The sequence below is a fragment of the Seriola aureovittata genome, chromosome 4 (genome assembly GCF_021018895.1).
Source record: "Seriola aureovittata isolate HTS-2021-v1 ecotype China chromosome 4, ASM2101889v1, whole genome shotgun sequence".
NCBI classification, from domain to species: Eukaryota; Metazoa; Chordata; class Actinopteri; order Carangiformes; family Carangidae; genus Seriola; species Seriola aureovittata.
This window is the reverse complement of record NC_079367.1, coordinates 3,057,975-3,073,263: the sequence shown is the minus strand read 5'-3', so window position 1 is coordinate 3,073,263 and position 15,289 is coordinate 3,057,975. Positions and strand designations below refer to the sequence as shown.

At 40.5% G+C, this 15,289-nt stretch overlaps 1 long non-coding RNA gene across 1 annotated transcript in view; it reads right to left on the bottom strand.

Annotated features, from left to right (window-relative positions):
* LOC130168280 (uncharacterized) overlaps window positions 1-15,289 on the bottom strand; it is a 47,427-nt gene that overhangs the window by 16,133 nt on the left and 16,005 nt on the right. The gene's annotated exons all lie outside the window — the stretch shown is intronic.

Genomic DNA, 15,289 nt, shown 5'->3' with positions numbered 1-15,289 from the left:
AAAAAAAAAAAAAAAAAAACCTGAGTGAAATTGAAACAGCAGTTGGTGGAAAGTGATGAAAAGACACAAAGAAAGAAACAGGAGAAGAAGCTTTTAGCAGAGTTGTAAAAACACACTATCATCTGACTTTGATGCTAATCTGATTTTCTTCCCGCTGCAGCGTTTTGCACTAGATGCTGATGGCTTCAACATCTCACAGACAAACACAACAACAAAACATTTTCTGTTGATTTAACTTTCCCCACAGCCATGGAGGCGTTTAGTGGACTGGCTCGCCGTGGCTGACACAAGGGGGAGCGACTTCACAACTTATGCTGATGCCACGTCTTTCCCCAACCACATCAGCCCGGGCCTCAGATTCCTCCATTCACTTGCTCGAGCTCGACAACTAATCATAAGCAGTTAGCTGTGCAACTGTGAAGGACAATGATGAAATTGCCGTGACCACGGCTATCCTGCTTGTTATGCTTTTATTAGCCCGCTCCTACATTATTATTCCCTGCAGCTTACTGTTCTCGCAGTGCGGGCCGGCGGCTGGGAGGGACTTCTCCTAACTTATTTCGGTGAACACAGCCGTAATAATAATCAAGGAGGCCAAACACTGAGGCGTGATCTTCTGCGAGAAGGATGAAAAAATTATTCATACTCGTAGGGAAATGAGTCGGGCAGTGGGATTGTGGCTTGAATCTGGAGAAACCTTTATCTCCCTAACCCCTCTGCGTGCAGTTAGGACTGCATGGCATCCCAGTTTTCTCCCCTGCCTCCAGACTGTAATCCACCATGAATTAATCATGGTCTTGAGTGTTAACCAAGCTTGGGGAGGTGGGGGTGGAGGGTCTGTGGAAGGATATAGGTCTCTGTTGAGCCCTTGGGCTTAGCCCCCCCTGTGGTAACACCATGCACCGGCAACTGACCGCCCCGGGGCCACAGCTCTTTAAATTCAAATCTCCTATTGATCGCTCATCAGCTGTTGGTGCAAACTGACCTTGTAGTCTAACACTGGAAAAATAAAACAAGCCTTAACTGCATTTAATGGGTTTTAAATGACGTTTTAAATCTCTGAGTCAGGATGTTTGAATAGTCCACACACCCACTGGGATCCAAAATCCAAAAGTGTACCGTATGTGCATGTGTGTTTGATGAGAGGAGGTGACGGGGAGATAAATGCTTAGAGGAAGGAGTGGGGAGGGGGAGGTGTACAAAATGGTTTACTTTAGGGTACAACAGGGGTCAAAATATTGAGCCAATAGGAAGATCAGGCCCAGCAGGCGAACACCGAGATACTTGCATTCAAACTGAGAAGGGATTTTTTTAGAGCCCCTCTCCATATGAGAAGCATTTGGCTGCTAGTTTTAAATGCAGAGTGGCTCAGCTGGAGGTGTACCCTCTCCTCAGAGCCAACGTAGCACAAGCACACAAACACATGGCACCGGTCCTCGTTTCTCCTCAAACAAACGACACATGTTGAGGGAAGCCAATCTCTTGGCCGGGAATGAGAAAACGCTATTAATCAATGGAGCGGGTTGGTTGATCGCTTAGCCACGTTTCCCCGGCTCAATACTCAGCCAGAGGATGATACAAAGATATGAGGCGTCCTGATAAGATAACCGCTGCTGACGAGCTGCTTGTTTAGCCACCTCGTTTCTCTACACACTTCCCCATCTTTTTTTTTGTTGTTGTTGTTGAACCGGGAAGAAACATAAGTGAGCAAAGAGAGGCACCTAAAGAAAGTCAAATCAGTGGGAAAGATAAAGAGTGTTTGATAAAAGTGATTTCGCTTTTCAGTCTTTCTGTCTCCAAACACCTGACGCAGCAAAATGAAAGAAATGAAGTGACATGTGACGCGTTACTGTGGCAGATTGTATGTACAGTTTGAGTCAACAGAGAAGGTTTTTCCTCATGTTTAAATTTGTCGTATTTAATTATTCAGCTAACTCCTTCTTCACACAGCTGGGAATAAACTGGTGGAGCTTATAAAACTGATTTGACCCCAGAGTCGTGACCGGAGCATCATCCAGCTCTTAACCCTGATCTCGATCTGGTGCTTTTTTTTTTTTCCTATTCTTTTTTAAAGTTATGTCGTGTCAATCACAATCTCCCACCCATATTCTTCAGTGTTGGGTCAATAGTTCAGAGTGAAAAGCGTGTTAATGCTGTGGCTCTGCAGTATCATGGTATTACAGTTCCTCAGCTGCTGAGAGTCCAGTTCTAATGTCAGGGAAAGATGTGGACGTCTATTGCCGGAGACTTGGTTTAAAAATACAGAGAGAAACAGACAAAATGAAATGAGCACCGCATGTTGGAGGACTGAGTAGTTAAGTGTTCAACCACAACCACAACACAAAGACAAACTGACAGGAGGCCTCACTACAGGACTTTCAACAAGATTTGAGTGATATCTACAATTTAATATCTCGATACAGTGCAGCCCAAAATCACAGTATTTGATATTATCATGTGGGGTGGGGGTTGAGGGGTTTATAATACAATTACATTATTGTAAATTCATGTTTCAGTTGTTTATGTTATTTTTAATTAACATAATTATATTATTGTATTTTACGTTTCAGGTATGAGCGTTACTGTCATTTTTTCTATACTATGAAAAAAATTGCAAGAAATATCACAATATTCGATAATATTGCTATTATCAAATATCTCAAAATATTCTAATATAAGTCAATATTATCGAATATCGCAATATTTCCCAACATATGCAATATTTTTCATGTATATTCAATATTACTGAATATGAGCCCAACACTACTTACAACATATCACTTGCGCAGTAGTTGATTGTGTTGCTCTTGATTTGTTTTTGTCTTCTCTTTTCTATGTTTGGCCTCATTCTTCCATTTAAATATAAAACAACTTCACATTTCTACCACTGTTTCAGTCCAGCCTCTTCATAACTCCTTGTTTTTATGCTAGTTTAAATGTACATATCAAAGTAATGCTGCAAAGATCTCAGCGCCGCCTGACAATTCAGCTAAAAATGACAACATTATTGCTGTATGCTAATCCATAAACCCTTCTGTTAAGATGATGGGCTGCTAATGAAAGCCCCGTACTCATGCAGAGAAAAAGACAAGTTAATAAGAAGAACTTTATCCAACAAAAATACAAGCTAGCGTTATGCTAACAAACTGTAGCTACCCTCAGAGTTTAAACAAGCACGCTGGTGTAGATATTAAATTTGGCTAGCAGCTGACATAATGAAAAACAAGTCAGGGTCATAACTGAGGTCGTCTTCATCACAAATTTTCCAGGTAGATAACTTGGACTCATTCAGTTTTTAACTTGAAGTAATGAATAAATCATGGTATATACTGGGTTTGTTTCTGCCTTTAGTAGTTTGCCCCTGAGAAAATGTGCATAAATGTACCTCTAATTTGCTATTCATAATCAGTATAAAACTGAATGTTTTACTTATAATTGGTATGTAACCCACCGAAGTACAATTTACATAAAGAAATTGCCCACGTAACAAACAATGCATTCACCCAGGGAGGAAAGTATACTCGTTTAGCAAAGTGGAAAGTACTAATTTCCCCCTGGAGGATGTCCTGATGGTATGTGAGGTCTGTAGGTTGGCCTGATTAGCACAGAGCATGGAGTGTGTCTACACCATCTGACCCACTGAGTGATATTCATTTGTCATTCACATATTGGAGACCAACTGCTGTGTTTTTTGCTCAGGGCAAGGGTTTTCTCAATGAGTTGTTTGTGTATGATTGCACTGGCAATTTCCCATCGTGATATTACATGGAAAACACACTTCAGCGCAAAATCTGTTTATAATTTACACAAGCTGGTTGTTGAGTTGGTGTATTTTCTTTCATAAAATAGGGTGTTTCATTTCTGATTGGAAATGCATTTGGTCTGAAATAGCTCTTTAATGAGCACGTCCATTATTGTGTACAGTAGTCACACTGTTTGAAACAGTGGGGAACATTGAGTTTGTCTTTGTGTTTCTTCTGCAAAACAATTTGTCATCTGATTTCAGAGAAAAGTGTGATATCAACATCAAATGCTCAAACTGGAAACTGGTATTAGCAACTACCTACAACTAACCACATTTCCCTGCCTGTCCAGCACCAGTCCTCAGTGAGTCCTTGCCTCACCCCAGTCAACTGACCCTACCCTGTCCATACATCAGCTTTCCCCCAGTTCCCCAGTATGTACATCAACACTGGCTTACTGGCACTAGTCCCTTGCCTGATCATGAGTAAAGTGCACCAGCCTCTGTTGTTGCAGGTTGATGGTTCCTGCCTGTTTTTGCTTGTCGTAAATGACTGCCTGCCTGTTGCTGACTCCTTTGAACCCTACCTGCTCTGTTCTAGAGTCGAAACATCCTTTACCAGAAACTCAACACTTACAATATTGTTCTTTTTTCCGAGTACCAAACACAAAATCACCATTATTTTGAGTTTCACTACAGCTAAGCAAGGTGTTGCTAGCATGGTGACATGATGAATTACATTCAAAATGAGCAAATCATGAAGGTGCATAACTGTCTTGCTGGTTATCAGTAGAAGACTAAAACCCTCTTGATGACACCAACCATAATGTGACAAACCATGACCACATAGGTAACTGATTTCATCCCATCTGCCAGTGGGTGGGAAGCCAGTGAGGGATCATGTGGCTGTACTGGTTAGTACGGGTGCTTAAGCAGAGGGGAATGGGATTTAAGGGCGAGGGTGTGAACCTCCGAGCACTACGCCCACTGGGCGCAGCCTGTCGCTGGCACGTGAGGAGAAGCAGCTGGTGCGACAGCTCATGTATTGCGGGAGACACAGTTGTCCACACTCTCTGTAAACCTACAGTGGAGTCAGCGGGGACGGGGAGTGCTGTTCACGGGGAGCTGGACATTCCCATTGAGGGAGAAAAAGGACAGAAACAGGCAACATGAGAGGAATGTTGTACATGTACAATACTGCATTGGGCCCCACTATGTCATTCTTGACAGACAACAGTAGTGTTAATATTGCTGATTCCATGGCATTGCTTGGCCCGGAACAAGGCGGTCTTCTCTTTGGAGGTATTAATTGTACTAATCAATGCAGATGCAGTATTAAAATAGTGATTACTGCTGTTCCAGGAACCGGTCTCCAAACTGGGCTGAGGAATGAAAAGCATAACCCATGACAATGGCTACCTTTTATGTTATTTCATTTTGTTTCCTGCAGTGGAAAAGGGCTGTTAGGGAACTGAGAAACTCATCAATATTTACACACATTGTAAAAAAATTCTACTTTGGTAAAAAAAATAAAAGAAACTTCTAATGGAAGTCACAGGCTTGGATATTATGGAATAAAAACAATTTTAGAAATCAAAACTTCATGAAGCTCTGTGTTTGGAAATCTACAGTAAGAAGCAACATTTCTTACTTTAAGACACAACAAATATATATGAGAACAAGGAAACCCCAAAGCCAAGACACCAAAGCTCTAACACTCTCATTTTTATAATTGTTCACTGCTTATTGCGCCTCCTGGGCAAATTGATTTTTGTTATTTTCTGCCAGCTTAGCATTTTCTGCTGCGGCATTATCTGAGTGTGTTTGAGCAAGTGGCTAAATGCACCACCGAAGAAAGCCCTTATCACCCAAATACACTGTAACTTCAGCTCCAGGTGTTCGCTGCCATGTTACTGTACCCAACACACATGGCCATGTTGCTAATTAAAGCAATCCCATGCTTATCCTGAGAGGGAAATACCTGGATTAGAGGGAGATTTGCAACTCAAACCTGAGACATGCCTAATCAATTTAAAGCCATTAGACAATTAATTCACTTTGGTGGAGGGTGGATATTGCACATTCACTAATCTGGCCCCTAAGTTGTCACTGTGTGTACTGATGAGTATTGAGTGCTCTGTGTACATATACAGTGATAGGAACGGGCGAGCAACCCATGCAGAGGAAAGGAATAAACAAATCATGTTTCCTGCTTAAGCATCAGGTCATCAGGCACCAGTGGATTACATCACAGCCATGAAAGTAACACCCTGATTAACTGTGAGAAGCACAAGAGGCCAAATATCAATAAGTTATACTGCGTTCCACCCATTCATTCATATATATTAGACTTTTTATAAAGAAGAATTTAATGGAATATTGAGTCAGTGTGTCCAAACTTGTAAACGTGGATGGAAGAGTTTTTCATGATGTCGGTTACTATCACTGTTACATGTGGATGTCCTCTTGTCGATGACCTTTGACCTCTTTCCAATGGACGTTTCGGTCTGGTGCTTTTAGTCTGGTATTCGACAGATGATGTTGGCCGTTTCCTGTGTTCATTCAGTTTGTGATCAAGCAGAGATGTGTTTAGGGGTTACGCTGTACATGGCTGGCTATTTATTTTGCAATCTAACAGGGATCATGCAGATAAATATTGTTACAAACATATAAAAACTACAACTAATGTAATGTTTGTAAGGCATCTAGCTAATTTTTAGCTAATTTCTTCCTTTGAATGTGGGTAAAAATAATAATTTTCCAATCAAAAACAAAACAATCCCAAATTAATTTTTATTTCCTGTTTTTGTTGATCACAACTAATGAAACTCAATATCACCGGATCCTTGTGTGTTCAGAGTACAGTGGATGAGTAATAACAATTGTGGTTAATAACAATAAGACTGAACAAAGCAAGGTCAGTCCGAGGTCAAGTACATGTGACTGCAGAGTCTCATACAGTTTTACCATCTAAGTAACTTTTGTCTTTTGCTGGAAATCTTAATTTTATTGTTAGGGGATCTCTAGTGGCCGTAGTAATTATGATGGGAGCAGAAGACGAGGAATCTAGGTGACGTAGGATAGAGCAACAAAATCAGGATTGGTTGGGGGTGGATGGATGGTTTGTCAAAACGCAGGACTTTCACGGAGGAGGCCATTGTTCGTTTCCTGCTTGAAACCGATGGTCAGCGGTTTCTTTTACCCATGACCTTCCTACACTCATAACTGTGCATTTATTACTGTAACCATGACGATAAGAGGTCCTCAACCTGAAGGAAATACTTGTTTTCCTATACCTTACCAAGTACCATTTGTGCCTAAATTTCAACCAAACCCTGACCCTTCCACAACCTGAACCATGCGTTTATTATTCGTATCCAAGTGTAGGGACTAATAACCTGCACGGCCGTTAAGGTTAGGGGTTGGAGGACTTGGTGATTACATACCATATTTGATGATTGGCCAGAATTCATTCTCTTGTTTAGAAACGAAAAATATCTAGAGTAAAATATGCAAAACTGTATGGTGTTTATATTTGGTACATAATAGATTTATCTTTTTTTGATGTACAGTAAGCTGCTATATTCTTCATTTCCATTCAATACAATGTCTCGGGACATTTGTCCTTATACATACTGTCTATATTTTTCATACAGTAGCTGCCGAGGGATTAAAACTGACTAATAGTTGAGCCACACATTTTAAGCTCAGAAAAACTGGCCTGAATATTTTTTTTATTGAAAAAAAAAAAACATTCATTCCAATTAAAGCAGGCCTGCGCAAGTGCAGCCAAGCAGCTCTGTTATTCAATTCCATTAGAATGAACGATGCAGCGGCATGCAGCCATGCAGTTAACAGGAATTAAAACCATAGGCGAGATGACGGATTATACTAGAATAGAGGTGTGTGTCTCTGAGTGTGTGTGTGTGTATGTATGCATCCATGCACACATGTAATTTTTTTTTTTTTTTTTTTTCAGATTTCTATTTTGCCAAAATTGTACCTATTGAATATTTTTACAACACATGTACTTGAATATTAAATCAAATAGGTTGAACACTGAAACGTGCTGTTAGGTCTATGCTGTGGCATGGCTTCAGTGTACTTGTCAGTATTTGCCAGCTGTAGTTATTGCATGATGTATGGCTCCGTTCTTGATGCATGCATGACAGTTGGCAGTCATTAATCATGGTTAGAAGATAGGATATGGTATAGGGTCCCTTTCCGCGCTCGTGCTAAGTCGCATATAAGTTAGGCTGGTGTTCTCTAAGTCCGCGCTGCTGCAGGGACGGTGACATGCACAAAACAAATTTCGTATCATTCAGCTGTATGAGAATGCTGCTTTGAAAAAATAAATAAATAAATACAACTCTGGCTTGTAAACACACACGAGCTGGCAAACACTGAGCTCCTGTTCCTGCACTTTATTGAACAACCACCTTGTGTGTCTTTGTGTTGGTTTTTCTGCAGAGGAACTTTTTTATTTTTTTAAACTTTTCCCTTTCCCAACTTTCCTTTGTTCTGCTGCTCTGCATCATGTTTCTTGTAGACACGTGGGTGTGACAGTCAGGACCGGCCTCGCCGAGTGTGTCTGTGCTGGTAAAACAGCATCGTCGTGACACACCCACCTTCACAGAGTAGACTAACCATGCATTTAATTAGAAACAAAAGCTGGAAATAATTAATTAGACGGCAATTCCCTTTTTTTTTTTTTACCCTTGCCAAAGTTTATAATGGAGAAGATAGGCTGCTGGAATTTCACAGAAAATAATTCATTAAAATTAAAAGTGAGGGGAAGCCACAAAGACAAATGGTCACTGTTCCACTTCAGTGTCCCTCGGTCGTGCTTGGAAATGTTTTGGTGTTCTGTTGGTGCATGTGTTGATATGGTCGGTGGTTCAGTTCCCTTTGAGAACAGGCCTGCAACACACCAAAGCAGCTCTGCTGTAGTTAGAGTATGTTACTCTGGCAGACACATGACGGCCTCACCACCACTATGAATTAGTATTTTAACACAGCTGTATAATTAACCATTAGAGTCAATACCACAACTGTGTAGATGAAGCACGAGGTCACCAACATGAATAATCTAATGCAAACTCCTCACTTGAGTTCAGATTGTATTTGATTGAAGGACAGTCAGCTGTTTTGCAGGACCGTGTTTGGTCATTGTTTATTTCAATTACATCCATTACACATGGAGCGCAGCACTTAGTGTGATCACAGTCTGAGTCAGAGGCGGCTGCTGCATCTCCTCCTCATTCTCTGGTCAATCAGGTGGACCAGGGTGTGGAATTTAGACGGCTCGTCCACCATTAATACTAAAGTGCTAATCACATGTTCCCATGTTTTAAAAATGATTTGGAGTTTTTTAATGAATTAAATGTCTCAGGTTATGGTTCTGAAAAACTGAAAGTAGAAAATAATGCGTACAAAAAGGACATTTACTCGCCTCAGTTCCTACTCTCCCTCTATTTCTCACGGCACTATCCATGGTACTGAAAGGGGGATTTAATTCTGTTAAATTGAAGTAGCAGTTAACCCTTTGTGATGTATGATCACATTCCCAAAGTATCTGCATGAGGAAAGGACAAGTCACATGGTCGGACTGGGAGAGAAAATCTGCCCTGGATTTATCTGCTGGTACCAGCCCAATGGGGCAGGGATTAAAAGCACTCCCCCTCTGATTTCGATTGATCGCACCTTGGCAATAAGTGCCTTCAAACCTGTTACAAATGGCCACTGAGTTACATGTGTTTTCTGATAATGCCACCTCTGTGGTTTGATTCATTTTAGGTATAAAAACTACTTGGTTAAAGTTAAAAATTGTGGTCATGGTTGAAAGAAACCAACGCTGACTCTTGGTAGTAGATTGGAAACAAACCACAGTCAAAAGTCAGTCATACGATTTGTTGACCCATCTGTTCATGAACAAGTTTTAAGGTGCTATAAGACTCCCATGCTACTTACACCTTTGTCATTATTCTCTTGGCCACAGAGGAGCTTCTCAGGTAAACACAAGTTCTTTGAAGGTTTCAGTTTGCTTCAAACAATGTAGTTGCCCTGAATCAAATTTAAAGGTGAAAATGTTTATATTTGTTGTAGAGGTGTTTCACTGTGATAAATCGTTGAAATCAGGATAATGGCGCACACTTTTCGACAGTCTCCTCTCAAATGTGCTCCTTGTGTCGCACTGTAAAGTGTGAGTGATTGTCGGATTGTTTGGTTCTGAAAACAGGATGGGATACATACTTTTTTAAATTAAAGTTTAGTCTAGCATGGTCTAGAAGAATGTAAAACCATGTGTTGGTTTTAAGTAGTATGGGGCATTAATCTATGTAATTATATATCTTGTTAAAAATACAGAGGATTGTTTTATAACTTCACTTTTTATTGTTGTCATTATGAGAACAACCATTAGTACAACAGGACCTATTCTTGCACCTCCACCAATGGACATTTGTTTTCTGAACATATTGAATGCTTTTGTTGATCTGAACTTGTTGCCTCTTTATCAAAACGCACTGTAAACCACAAACTGAGATTAATGGCTGATCTGACTCGAGCTCATTTTAGTAACAAGATAAGAACAAAACAAAACAGATGCAAGAGAAAGGACACATTTACACTCCAATTAGTGCTTTTAAAGGCCCGTGCTGTATCAAATGCAGAAAACAGAGCTTGTAGCCTCCTCCATAATGAGTCATTGAACCATGGCTTCCAATGGACCTCCTTCGTCACTGTCAGGTCCACTGAGTGCCTCAGTCACATTCAAATTGGCCCCAGGTTCACAGACATTGATAAAGGGTCTGCGTGTGGTGGGAAGCATGCAGGCTAATTCCTCAAGGCTGGGCCGAGGCAGTCCAGTCGCTGTCCATCACTTCCCTGTTATTTGCATTGGCCCCAATCAGCCCAGAGTGTTGATCAATGCGGAGTCAAAGTGAGCTTTCTTCCAGTATTAGGAGCTGCTCTCCATCACAGTTAGGTGCAGCCCAGCAATGTTTTACCGCTGAACAGACGTTGATAGGACTGCCTGCGCCAATGTGGTACAGCTGTGTAAAGGTGGCACCAACATGGAAGTTGACACAGCTGTAGCCGCATCTGTATAAAAATCAGTTTCCAAAACTGGAGTTTACATCCCACGAGGGCTAGACTGTGATCAGACAGACATTAGTACTGTGGCGTCCTGACACACAGAGAGAAAGAAGAGTTGTCTGTGACACAATGCAAAGTCATCCGTCACTGCACTGAAATGGAAAGCTCACATTCCTGGTAGATCAGTGGAAAAACATGAGCGGCATATTTTACCTTTCACCTTCAGATCATTGTCACAAAGAACGTTTCCACCGCAACAACTTTCTAGAGTTGTAAAGTCCGTCCTCATTGTATTACAAACTGCTCAATAGTGTTTTGGTGTCTTACAAGCCTCGAAACAGCCTCTCAGATCATATCTCATGCTCTCATCTTTACTTGTAGTACGTCAGCAGCATTGAGCACTGTGAGAGGAAACCGTTAGTAACCGCGCATGGGGCAAAAGTAATACCTATGGCCGGCCAGTGGATTCAAACTCATGACCTTCTTACTGTGAAGCAACAGTTCTGACTAGTGACATGACATTCTCCTTTAGGTTCTATTTACCCTTTTTACTCTGGCAGTGACAGTCGATCAGACACTCATCAGTACGAATCCTAACGATCTTGATGAACCCTGACTTTTGCTCTAGTTCCACCAACAGCACATTTTCTACTCATGCTCGAAGGATGACCCTGAAATTTAAGTGCTAATGTCAGGCTACACTCTCCTGTGACACTGTATGTCACGATCACATTAACAAATCAGTGAGTGTGAAGACTTTTGAACACTTTCTAGCTTCTAACATCAGTGCGTCTTAGGACCTGTTTGTTTAGTATTGATAGGTTTAATGATCATTTAAGCCTCTAGGGGGCACTAGCAGGAGTTTACTTGGAAAGCCTTATGTAGCTCGTGCTGTTTGCCCCCATGTACGTTGTGTTGCATCAACCAAAGTGGCAAGTGCAAAGTTGACATGACCTGTAGTCGAAATAGCCACAATTACAAGGCAGAAAAATGTCAACGTTTAGTTTGGTAAGGAACCTGAAATAACAGTATTGATCTGTGTATGAATTATCATATAGACAAGTATTTTATTAAAGACCAACAAATACATACAAATTGCTGGGATTTAATAAAAAATGGAATATAATAAACTCTGTTTAGGATAAATAACATGTAATAAGATTTATTTCACAGGATTATTATTTGTTGTATTTTGTGTCTGAATTTATTCATATTATCATTTTTTAAACTAACTTGTACATTCAATGTTTTTAATAGTGAACACTTATATTAATTAATTAATCTGACAACACAAATGGGACTTACAATGACATTGTGAAGATTTTATATCTCACTTTATTTATTTCTTATTTCTTTTGTCTGAGGTTTTCAACCATTCTGCTCCATCCTCCCTCTCTCTCTCTCTCTCTCTCCCTCTCCCCCCCTGTATCTCTCCCTCATCACTCCACTTACCACGTTGTCCTGTTTCCTAAAGTAGCCAGTTCTGCTTGATGATTTACAGTAAAATTGCTTACAAAGTGGAGTGGAAAATGTTTTGCAGACCTGGCAGCTTTCAAGTCCTGCGCCCATTTGTCACTCGGCATTTCCTTTTGTGTAACAGCACGAGAATTAATTAGGCTGCATGGCGGCAAAAATTTACGGCTATAATTTATGGGGAGATGAGATTCCTTGGACACCATCTCGGACCCGTGTCAATTTATTATTTTTATTATATTGTAGTGTGAGTGTGTGTGTGTTTGTGTGTGTGTGTGTGTGTGTACACAGTCTGTGAATGAGGTTCCCCTGTGTTGATAGCGGTAAAGCAGAGATTCATTTGCACTACTTGGGGTTTGTGGCAGGGCAAACGTATTCACCATGAAGTGCAGACAGGCTAACGGGGAGGCATAAACAAAAATAGACTCCATAGTAATATATTCAAAAGCACATTATGCATAAATATATGTACACATAAGCATGCAGACTGCCTGCAAAATCCTTTTTAGCAACCATACACACACACACACACACACACACACACACACACACACACACACACACACACACACACACACACGCACACACACACGCACACACGCACACATACTGGAGCTGGACAGGCTTGCACTTCTGTTTGTATGTATGTGGGTGGGACATAATACTTTTATTTTTAATATAACTTTTATATTTAGTTGTTAGATTTCTTTTAAATCTAGAAAACTGCCCCTGACATTCTCAGTAGGAGAGATGTCGTCCCCACATTTTACCCACAATCCTGTGATTTTAATCTTCCCTAGCATAACATAACTCAGCACAACTGAGTTGAAGTGAAATCTTGGACTGAATGAATCCTATAATCACCCTGGTGATCTCCGACCTTTTATCTAGCTCTACCATGAAAGTCAAAGTCAAGTTATTTTGTTTAATATTTTTCTTTGCAGTCAAATACCTGCAAATGTAACAACATGTAAATATTAGCATACTAGCATCAGCAAGTTACTATATACTAATAGTTATGGTGCACTATCTTTGCAGAGAGTATACAAGAAATTAACCTGCAGGAAATTATACTGGATGTTAATGAAACTGCGTCTAGAATGAAACTAACTGCAAAATGTTTTACCAAAAAATATAGCTGTGTTGTCAACACAATTGTTTCCAGCTGTGATTAGCTCCTCCATTTATTTTGTGTATTGCAGTGATAGATTCAAAAAATCTTCATTTGTTCGTGCATCATTGTCATCATGAAAATGTTATCATGAATATGTTAAAATTTATCCTAAATTACCACGAACTCTAGGAGCATTGTCAATATTTTCAAGTAGCACTCTGGACTTATTCATGCGACGCAGCTGGCAACCCGGACAGACACACACATTCACCAAAGGCAGGCTGCGTCTGACCTGCATCCAAATCCTGGTCAAGAGGAGGGTCATCACGTCCTGACACACGCTGACCCTTCCACACAGACTGCTGACGGATTTAAGCAGCATCACAGAGTCCGTCTAAACGGGGGGCTGGTCGTTTTTAATCCGTCTCTTGTGAGTCCCTCAACTTTACGGAAGTGACTGGATTACCCCTGAAACTGCTGTTTTGGGCTTCTTGTATAACTATTGCTGTGTGTTTATGTATCAGAAAGCAGCACCAACCTGGATTTTATGAAGCATTTCAAACATGGAGGAGATTTTTACTCCAATCAGTCGTCATGATGGTGAAAACTACAGATATATGTGGAAATATAAGCTAATATAAGATATTCCTTTCTTAGTCCCACACTGGGGAATTTTCCTGCGTCACAGCAGCAAAGTGGACAGTACAAAGAAAGAAAAACAGCTTGTCAAATGACAAGAACCAAATACTTAAAGAAGATAAATACTTGAATAGAATAAAATAAAATATGTACAATTAAATACTAAATATACAAGATACAAAATATAAAAAGTAGCAGCAGATGACACATTGCACATATTGCACATGGTGGATTGTCAGTCTTTGGTTTGTAATTATATTTATATATAAATTAGGATCAACAAGCTTTTAAAGCTTGTAATGTGATGTTCATATGTAATTCTGAAGTTTAAAGTTGTAAATCAACCTTTGTAAATCTGTAAAACAAATCTACATGAGGAAATCATAAAAATCCGATTAAAAAAAAAATGAGAAAGGATGTGCTTTATTAAACATCTGCGTGCAGACACAAAGCAGAAAAACTAAAACTCAGCGCTCAAAGTTCCCACACTGTCTGATGCTCAAGTTAAAAGCACCAATTTTCGCCCTGTTTTTACACCTGAATCTGATTGGACAGTGACAGCAGAGGCAAACTGTCCAGTCACAGCAGAGACGGTTCGGCGGCCTTCATCTCTGCTGCTGGTCCTGGAAGGTGTGGTAGGTTTTTAAGATGGACGGCAGCTCTAAAAGGTCAAATACAAACCCTTTCTACACAAACTTGAATTTCTCATGCAGATGTATTTTACAGGTTTACAAAGGTTGATTTAAAACTACAAACTGGAATTAAAATCTTCCTGACCCTAATATGAGCCCATAGAAATTAGTCCTAGCTTGAAAATAAAGCAAATGATCCTTTAACCTTGAGGGAAATGTCCTCCCGGTGTCTCCCCGCTGCATTTGCAAGAATGTCCATGTGGGTTCTCCCTTGTGGAGGTAAGTCCCGTGCAACAACAAAACACACACACACACACACACACACAAACACACACACAAACACACACACACACACACGCACACACACGGCTGCTCTTGGAGCTGTAGTCGGAGGTGTTTGGGATCAATTGTGGATAATTGGGTCTCCACGCAACATAATCTCACATTAGTACAGCCAGCTGTGCAGCAAACATGCACACTCCATGTTTACCGAAGGTAGGGGTGGTGGTGGTGGTGGTGTTTGGGTGTTGCATGTGCATGTGTGTGCCTGTCCAATACTCTGAATATAATCTAAAAATAAAAACCAACAAATAT